At 42.6% G+C, this 9,713-nt stretch overlaps 1 long non-coding RNA gene across 1 annotated transcript; it reads right to left on the minus strand.

Annotated features, from left to right (window-relative positions):
• Positions 1-4,501: 4,501 nt before the first annotated feature.
• LOC120849778 lies at positions 4,502-7,909 on the minus strand. The gene is made up of 3 exons (XR_005717994.1): positions 7,864-7,909; positions 6,385-6,478; positions 4,502-4,529 (listed from the first exon to the last, which is right to left on the minus strand). It is a non-coding gene; the product is annotated as an uncharacterized LOC120849778 (long non-coding RNA).
• Positions 7,910-9,713: the final 1,804 nt, after the last annotated feature.

Genomic DNA, 9,713 nt, shown 5'->3' on the forward strand with positions numbered 1-9,713 from the left:
GTAATTTGGGACACTGACTGCCAGTCAGCATCCCTGGTGGAACGTGCCCTGATGGTCCATCAGATGACGTCTGACTGCCACTGATGGAATGTCCCAAATTACGTATGTGGTGGTCTTTGATGGAACGTACTGTGGTGGTCTTTGATGGAACGTATTGTGGTGGTCTTTGATGGAACGTATTGTGGTGGTCTTTGATGGAACATATTTGATGGAAGGTGTGATTATGATCACTGCTGAGCTGATAGGATAGGCTAACCAGATTGCAGCGTTGCCAGAGAAACTATAACATACTTTCGACTGCCATAGGATCACTGCAAGTTAACTTCAAGGAGAACAGCCAATAAAATGACAAGTAAAATGCAAAATCAAACCTGTTGTATCTTTATTAGGTCACAGAAAACGCCTGCCTTGAGCGATGCTCGATCTGAAAAGGTAAAACAAACAGCACTGTTAGAATAAATTAAGTTAAAGCAAGTGGTAACTGCAATGGTGGAACTGACAAATGGTGATTTGGAGCTCTTGTAGCAGTCAAAAACTGGTTTTGGGGCAGACATTCTCACTTTTGGAGCAAACATTTTACCAATGTTATTGTGTCGTTTCCAATGCAGAAGTCAAAAATGCTATAACAACTTGGAACCTAATGCCGGTGCTGAGGGTTTCTCAGCAATGGTGACAGCTGCTCATATTGAATTCGAACAAGGGAATAAGTGTGTACCAGTCCTTATTTCTTGTTTTTTTTTCTTTCACTTTTGAAATTTGTGTTTTTTAGGCAACAGGGACATTCCTTCACAAACGGGCCCACGTGCACCCAAAGCATGTTTCAGAGAAACGCCCTCGATGTCTGAACCTTTCGGGACGACCGTATACTTTAATTCACAAAACGTATGCGACTCAGCTGAAGCTAGAGAGCAAGCATGTATGCTACGACAGGCAGCCCTGGCTTTCACGGATGAACACGAGCAGCAGACATATCTGAACTATGCTCACAGATGCTTTTTGTCTGCGCTCTTCATGAAACAATAATAATGAGCTGCGACATAGCGGTAATGCATAGCCCATCTGTAAAAAAATTTGCCCTCTTTTACGGAGAAATTCTCTGGCACCTATGCTGCCGGAAAGGTCATCCGTAATTCTAATAACGGAAAAATTCTTTTAAACACATACACAATCCGTAAATAAAAGGACATTCCGCAAAACAGATTATGGAAAGTGCTCTACTATCCGTAACGCTATTCAAGAGCTGTCCGTAAAACAACGGACTGGAATATGCATTCCGTAAAACCTATTACGGAAATCGCTCTAGTATCCGTAGAAGTGCTTAAAAGTTGTCGGTAAAAGGGCAAACAGAGTAGGCTTTCCGTAACTTATATTACGGAAAGCACTCTTGAGTATTCGTAATCCTATGCGGAGCACAAGTTTGTCTGCTTCTTGCACAGGGGTTGCGGTGATGTCAGAAGGCCGAGCTCTTATTGGCTGATTGAACAAAAAAAAATAGGGGGTAGACCTCGTGGTGTCTAGCATTGTGGTCTACCCACTATATCCTTCCAATCAAAGCCAATGAGAGATCGTCACCCTTCTGACATCACCGTAATGTATGTGCAAGAAGCAGACGACTTACTCTCCGCATAGGGCGGTGTCAATAGAAAGGTAGGCTGTAAAATGAGCTCGAATTAATGCCTTCATCTAGCAAGCTGAACTTATCAAAGGTTTTCTTTTTGAGACACAGATTCCCATGAAACCTTTTAAGGTGCAACTTCAGTCTGAGAAAAATAGAACTACATTATTTAAATTTGACAATGGGCACCAATGTATACAATCGACAGCTGCCACAACCTGTTGTGGAAAGCAGGCAAAACAGCTGAGCAATGCATCTGCAGCAAGTTTCCTCGATGTCAGTTGTTTTTTCTTCTGTCAGTTCTGGCATTCAGACCAATGTGCACAATTATAGAAGGTAGTGGGATTACAAAACATTATCTGCAGTCTGACTGACCACCGCAGTCATTCCATTTTTAAACAGCGATATAAAGCACCTTCTCGACAACACCAAACGTCACTTTCACTCATCTGCGTCGGCACTCATGCTTGTAAATAAAGAGAATGCTGTTTTCACATTCCACTGAGACGGAGCTGTGCCTTTACATGTCACAATGGTGTTCACTGCTAAAATAGACCTTTGGTAAGAATATGAGCTCAATGCTTGTAGGTGCAGATTTCTCCAGTTCATTTAACAGTCAGTCCCTTAGTGATGCTGCCCTATACATAAAATAATGTTCATTATGACGCTGATACAACCAGGTTTTCTATAAAAAAAAAGTTACAGAATTTTGAAATGGAAAAGGATCTCTTTAAACGAATATTGAGTACGCTTTCCTATGCTGCTTGCAGCAATCATGCAATGTCACCTGAATAATTGATCAGAAAATAAGAAAAGTACCTTCGAACACTGTATTTGGGTCCTTGAAGAGCCAAAGTAGAGCCCCCCGTTGTGTTTGGCCTGTTTTCAGATGCTGCATGTAGCATGATGTGCTAAAGAGAAAACAGAGAAAAAATAATTAAATATCTATATCACATCAACAAGATGTGCAAATTGAGCTTGTGCATAAAACACAGCCCCCCTCAGCCCATTTAATTATTAGCCATGAATCTTATACAAAACTCAAATGGACATTGACTCTAATTGTTCATCCTGTGACCCAATATCTAAAACCAATGTTTGACTTGAGGGTCTTGTTCTCCTGTTCCTTAGTCAAAACCGATACACTTCCAAGCCTAAATTCGTTCGAAACTTAGAAAAAAATGCATGGCCGGAATAGCAATAGTGATTTGGTTCATAATGTGAAGCATTTCTTGAGAACTGATGAACCAACCGGAACACTCAATCCAGTTTGAGTAATGCTTTATTTCTAAGGTTCATGAGATGTTGCAGAAGAGTCTATGTAAAACTGGCTAAGCTCATATCCCAGACTTTCATTAGTTTGGGTAGCCACTCAAAATCTCCCATTAGAACGAAGGGCTAGTTGCACTCTTTCTCGTTGTAGAATCAGGTGGTCAGCCACGAGTGCTTAGAGTGTGTGAACAATAGAAACTTGATTTTCTCTTTAGATATCCATAAAGGTTTTCACAGAACTGAGCAGGTGAAAGATTGCATGTGTACTAAAACTGCTATCAAAAGCTGGGGACTAAGCTTAGTCCCCAGTCCCCAATCTTACAATTTGGGAGCTCCATCCTACCCACGTTTGAGCACACCTGTGCACACGTTTTTGAGTTGAGCGAGTGGTAAAAATTTACAGAGTATTTATATATGGCATGCAAGTCTGTTTGCAAGCTCCGCACTTTGTGCACCTGATTACCCCCAAAATGTGATCTCGCCATTCCCTTTACCCCAAGTGCCTACCATTCAAGGAGCTTGCTTGGCCACCTCGTCAGCGCATTCTGACTGCGCATTTCTTTTGTTGCCCGTTGAAACGCGGACCCTTCTTCATAATTTTCTCTAAGAGACTGTTCCAAAGTGTGCGAACGATGCATTTTGGTGTACCTGCATGCCATACACTCCAATTTACAAGTTGGATTTGGAGCTGACAAAAGCATAGGGTCAGATGCACAATTTTAAAAGCTATCTCTCTGCGTGAGCGCTCGTACAAACCAAGCTATCATCATGTGCCTCTGCCGTTGCCTGTGCTAGAGTCAAATCGGTCACACAAACCATAAAACAGACCAACCGACTGGTGAAAAGTGACAAAAAGGTTCGCCCACAAATGCTGTCGAATTTAAAGTGAAAATAGGTCAAGCCGAGATAAGCAACCCATTAAAAAAAAGGCACCATGAAACTTTCAATACACCAGTTATTTTATATCTACAAGAAATAAATATGTGAAGCCAACCGCATAAAGTTAATTTATAGAGACCATATCGGATCTACACAGATGGGGAAAAGGCAAATCTTGTGGAAGGCCTCCTTAATAACTGTGGCCTTTGATCTAGTGAAGCTGTACAAGTTAGGATAGAATAAAGTTAGGATAGAATAAATGTTAGACACAGATTTTTCTCCATACATTGCGGACAAATAGACATCCGGCTATGACTGTGGAGGGGAGGGGGACACAGGCAGCAGCCGCATCTTTTCTCTTCGTGCACCTCGACCAAGTCGTATTAATTTGGGTTGTGGGGACCTGTACCTGCATGTCTTGGCACAGAAGTCCGCCGAGCACAGCGATTTCTCTGCCAAGACATGAAGACCACAAGACATTTTTCAAAGAATTGGACAGCTAGCAGGACTAGTGGGCAGCGAAACCACTGCCACCCACCGTGGGAAAAACCCTGGTGAGATGTGATGTATATTGTCCAAACAGTTTTCAGAAGGGTGCTGTCAGTCACATCAAGTTTGCTTTTCTCTCAGACGTGCTAGAGTTTAAAAACTGAACTATTTACTTGCCAGCAAAAAACATGTGCAGCCAACTCCACAAAATGACTTTTTCAAAGTGACCAATCGTCAAAAACTGCTCCACGTTGTACAATTCCAAATGTAGTTCCTGAAAAAAAAAAGACAAACACGAATGACAATCTATACAAATGAGAGTTGCTTAAATCGTAGCTGGCTATAATTATCCAAGGTAATCCTGCAGTACAATGGCCACAGGAGACTGCCCGAAATCAGCTGACTTGTGCTCCAAGAAATTCCTACAAACAAGACTTAAGAACCACGCAGTTCCCTTTACTTAAAGGTTACCTTATAATGTGTTAGAATATGTAAGAAAACAGATTTCAAATCTTAGAGCAAGACCTTGTAGGCATCGACATAAACTAAGCGAAAAAATTATGCAATTAGAGGACCCTTACAATATTTGTCGCCTTGGGCAAGATACTTTATATAAAAAGACTACCTAATTAAGCTAGTTAAGAAAAAACTAACCTATAATAGTCACTCCTAAGAGGTAATTCCATTATTTTACTTTACTTCTTTTATTACACAAATAAACAAGGAAAACTAGGAACCGGCCATGCTCAGGTTTTTTTGCACAAAGTGCCTGTATCAGTGTTATTACATCTTATACTGAAGCAGCAGTTGCTTTTCTAAATTTTCATCCAAAAGTTTTACATTACTGAAGGCAAGCACATCCATTTCCATCGCTGAACAAGCTTTCAACTGGCACACTCGGTGGAATGGCTTGCATGCACAAGGATTTGTTCCTGGTTAAAACCTCAACAATACACAAAGCCATTGCCTCTGAGGTTGCCTTTCTCCACCACTGCTCCTCACTGTAAGCACAACTTTTGGAGGGAGTTGAGAAAAAATATTCTCCTTGTTTATCTGTTGTCAGTGTTTTCTCTGCATTGCCAGCTGCGCTTTGTCATTGGCACTTGTCATTCATAATCCGAAATGCATAATCTTTCTGGTCATTGTCTATCCATGACAATCTAGATATAAGGTATGCATCAGATCATGCTCCTCAATGCAACTGTAATTAGAAAGATTAGAAAATTAACTCCAAAAGAACATTGCTACTTTTTTATTCAGTAAAAATAACGTGATACAGAACTTACTTCCCACAAACTCAGCGTGTGACAGTTAGTGTTACCAAGAAAACAATTGTTACATCAATATGTTGCTTGCAACGTGTCACTACTTAATACTACCTGCGATTCAAACGTGGCAAGTTCATGGGCTACAAAAAGCCAGCAGCAGGTGACCTAGTATGTTTGAATTTAGCTATAGTAACTAGCTAGACTCAAATGAATTTAGCATATTAGGTTTGAACCTAGCTATAGTGAATAGTAACACCAGTTGGGGTCAAAACAATGTTACATGCGACGGACACTACAACAAAACTTGTCAGAAGTGACACCAGCTGGATCAGCGTTGTCTCCCTCTCAGAGTCGTGCTCGATCTGTAATAACTCACTTTTTACTTACCATGAAAATACACCAGCGAAGTTGACTCCGTAACTCGACTTGTTCAAATAGTCAAATCATAAAACGTTGCTCGACGTTTCGTATCTTCTGAACAAGACGTACACAAGACTGTCAGAATGCCAGTTAAAGCAAGTAAGAGTAGCTTAAATCGCAGTTGGCACTGGACATGCAAAGTAATCCTGCAGTCCAAGCATGGCTGCAGGAGGCTGCAAGAGATCAGCCAACTTGTGCCCTGAAAAACCTCTACAAAACAAGAATAAACCATGCAGTTTCATTTTGAAGTTAACTCATAATCTGTTAAAATATGCATTAGAAAAAGGCTTGATACCTGTTCAAACTGGGGCTTTAGGGGCAACATGTTAGATGTGGCTGATATTGCTACAACAGTTGTCGAAAAAGTGACATCAGCTACATCAGCGTTGCCTCCCCCTCAGGGACATGCTCAATCTGTAAGAACTCAGACTCGTGACTTACCATAAAAAAAGCGAAGTTGACTCCGTAATTCAACTGGTTCAAGTGGTTAAATTGTCAAATATTGCTCGACGTCCTGAGGTGCAGACTGTATTTTCTGAAAAACAAGACACAAGATTGTTTGACTGTCAATTTAATCAGGTTAGAGCAGCTTAAATAGCAGATGGCACTGGACATGCTAAGTAATCATGCAGTGCAAGCATTGCTGCAGGTGGCTGGCAGACCGGCCGACTTGTGCTTTGAAAAACCTCTATAAAACAAAAAGAAAGAACCATGAGGCTTCACTTACTTCAAAGCTTAAAAGTTACTATTTAAAGGGGGGTGCAACGATTTCCGGACTTCGGTCAAAAATTTGTGGAGGTTGCTCTCTGACACTTCTGAAGTAAAGAACAGGAAACCGATTTCGCCTGCGCGTCCTAGTTGTTGCGTAAAAAAAAAAAAAAAAGATAGCTATTGGCATTTCGGGCACCCCTCAACTCACTCCCAGACTTCAGGATCACACCTGGTCGCACTCCTAGTGACGTCATTCGGAGTGCCGTGTAGGTTCCCGTGTGCTATCTCGGAGGACGCTTCCTCTCCCTCTCTCTGCTGACATTAGCGGGCGTTATGCTGCAGCTTGGAGCCGAGCGAGGGCACGTAATCTTCTAGCCGTAGTTCCTTCGGCTGCAACTTGCGGCTGCAGGGGGGGGGGGGGGGGGAAACGCTTGGCTTTTGTTTTGCGATTAAGCAGCGGAATCGCAACATTGTTAATGAAGGAGATGTTTTCTGTATCCTCCGGGACGTGATAAACAACGTAAAAATGACGAGATGCAAATTCTCTTGATCATAAAATCGTTGCACCCCCCTCTAATAATAATGCATTTAAATATCAAACGAATAACTATTTTGTGCGAGAGCAAGGAGCAAAAAAGTTGAGAGGAGATAATTTGTAAAGTGGCAGGATGCCGGTTGCTGTAATTAAACAGACGCAGACTCCTAATAACACGGGATATGAATACCATATAATGTCGGCCACATCTGCCTTGACACTGTAGCACTCGCACTGCGTGCATGCATCACCGGTTTCACAGCAGCGTACCGCAGCAAATTATGTATTGGCTCTGGGGGCTCAAACATTTTACAGATCAACCATCTTTGGTTACAATTACAGGATGACTTCCCGTTTTAAATAAACGAGTTGAAATAAGTTTCATTTGCATACAGTTCCCAGATTTCTGTGTGGGCTTTTGTGAGTCGTTTCAGTTGCTTTTTTACGATGGTGTGTCCTGGAGCATTCTCAGATTGAAAATTCGTACAACTGCCGAACCGCCCTATCCGACGAAAGTATAAACAAAATATGACATCATTCGCTTCGATATTTCAAAGTTCTGAATACTCACAAAGCCCTTTGTTACGCTTCTCGAAAGATTGGCATCAGCCACATTAGAGTTGTCTTCCTCTTAGGTACATGCTAGATGTGTAGGAATTCAAATTTGCACTTACCATAAAAAAACATACAGGTTCAAGGGATTTCTGTGGAGACTTCATTTGAAGCCCTTCAGCATCGCTAAAATCTTGCGCTGGGCCGTCGTTCGCTTCACTGCTCCCATTCTCTTCAACCCCTTCTCCAGGTTGATTTGGAAGATTGGCCTAGGAGGATATATTGCATCATCTAACATTAATGCCATGCCTGCTTCATGTATACTCAGCCTGGTGAAGGTGAAGCCATTTATTTTCTACTATGAAGTCAGACTATGGTAGTGTTGGAACATGTTAAACCTGAATGACTGCTGAACAAGCACGCCTTCTATAGACCGACACCCTGTTTATAAGCAAGCCCGCGTTTGCCCACACCAGGTGTGAGCACTGTGCGTGCGCAAAAACCAAATTCGCGTAAAGTGAAGCGTCTGCGCTGTGCGGCCGACAGCGCCACCGCAGCTGCGTGAAGTCAGGGCCGCGTGCTGGTCTATACAAGATGACCATGCTTCCCTGCCTTGAATGTTACAGCCTAATGACAACCAGTGTTCCCACGTTATCAATTCATTATAGATATGCAGCAGCGTAATTCTTTGTAAATTTAGTACAGCTCAAATGTTTGTGCGAGTTGTGAAAAAAGGCGCTACGGCACGATAAATGATAGGGTAATATAGATTATGTCATTCTATGACACATCCTGTGGACTTGACGAATTTCAAGATTTTCTCACATTTGCATAAACTAGAGAGTGGCCAAGGCTTCCTTTGAATAGGTAAATTCAACACGTAAAAAGCTCCAAACAAGACTCACACCGCCTTCAAGAATGGCATAGGTTCTTTAAACATTGGCCGATGCTCAGTGACAAGGAAGCAATTGTCGTTGAAGACGCCTCCTGAAAAAAAATATGAGCTTGCATATCAGACAATTTGAAACTGCAGGAACGGTGGCTATGTTCCTTACAAACAGTCTGACTGAGGAGCCAAGATTAATGCATACAATTTTGCAGTCCGTGGAACAGTGGTATTACGTGCCTTCCTGAGTGGCGCCGTGCAAGTATTGAGTGGAGGTATATTGCTTTAATATACACATAGAATATTATGAGCATAAAAATGAATATCAATACGATGGTCTTAGACCATCTGGTTGGGGGGAATCAGCGTACGGTGACACAAGTGCGTTCTGTGAAATGAGAAATTAATCGGCTGCATTATGACTGCTAACCAATTAGTGAACGAAAATACGCAGTGGTGATACACCAATGGGAATCAGTTCATCGAACGACGTTTCCTCGACAGATCGTTTCATCGATAGTTCAAATTACCTTTCTTTTTTTTTTGTGGGGGGGGGGGGGGGGGGGTAGGTTGCATGTGACTGTCGCCGCGAAGCGACCTGTACGGGTCGGTTAGGTGGGTTAACATTCTTGTAACGAGCAGCCGCAGACTGTCGCCCCGAAGTGGAGTGAACGCAGGCGGGGGTGTGGGTTTACGCGCACTTCACTGATACACGAGTGGCGAAACGTCCCTGCAGCATGAAATTCACGTAAAGAGTGTCGATGAAACGTTCGTGTCGACGAAACGTGTCCATGAAAAGTTGTCCAAGAAACGTACTGCCGCAAAACGAATTTTGACGAAACGATAGGGACCCCTCGGCGAAATGAGAAGGCTACAGGGCGCCCGAACAACGATGCGAAACTCGTAAAGCGCACTCACGCACTTAGACGATGCGTTGTCACGTGCTTTACTGCAACTCTTGCCAGCCAGCACGCGCGAATAGCCTCCCAATCGCTACAAACGACGAACCGCGCGTCCCAGCGAGCTCGCGACATGACACAAGGTTCAAACGAGCACCCAACTTGAGCTTTCAACTCTGAGAAGAAC

This window comes from Ixodes scapularis, unplaced genomic scaffold (genome assembly GCF_016920785.2).
Source record: "Ixodes scapularis isolate PalLabHiFi unplaced genomic scaffold, ASM1692078v2 PGA_scaffold3__209_contigs__length_174095766, whole genome shotgun sequence".
Lineage (NCBI taxonomy): Eukaryota > Metazoa > Arthropoda > Arachnida > Ixodida > Ixodidae > Ixodes > Ixodes scapularis.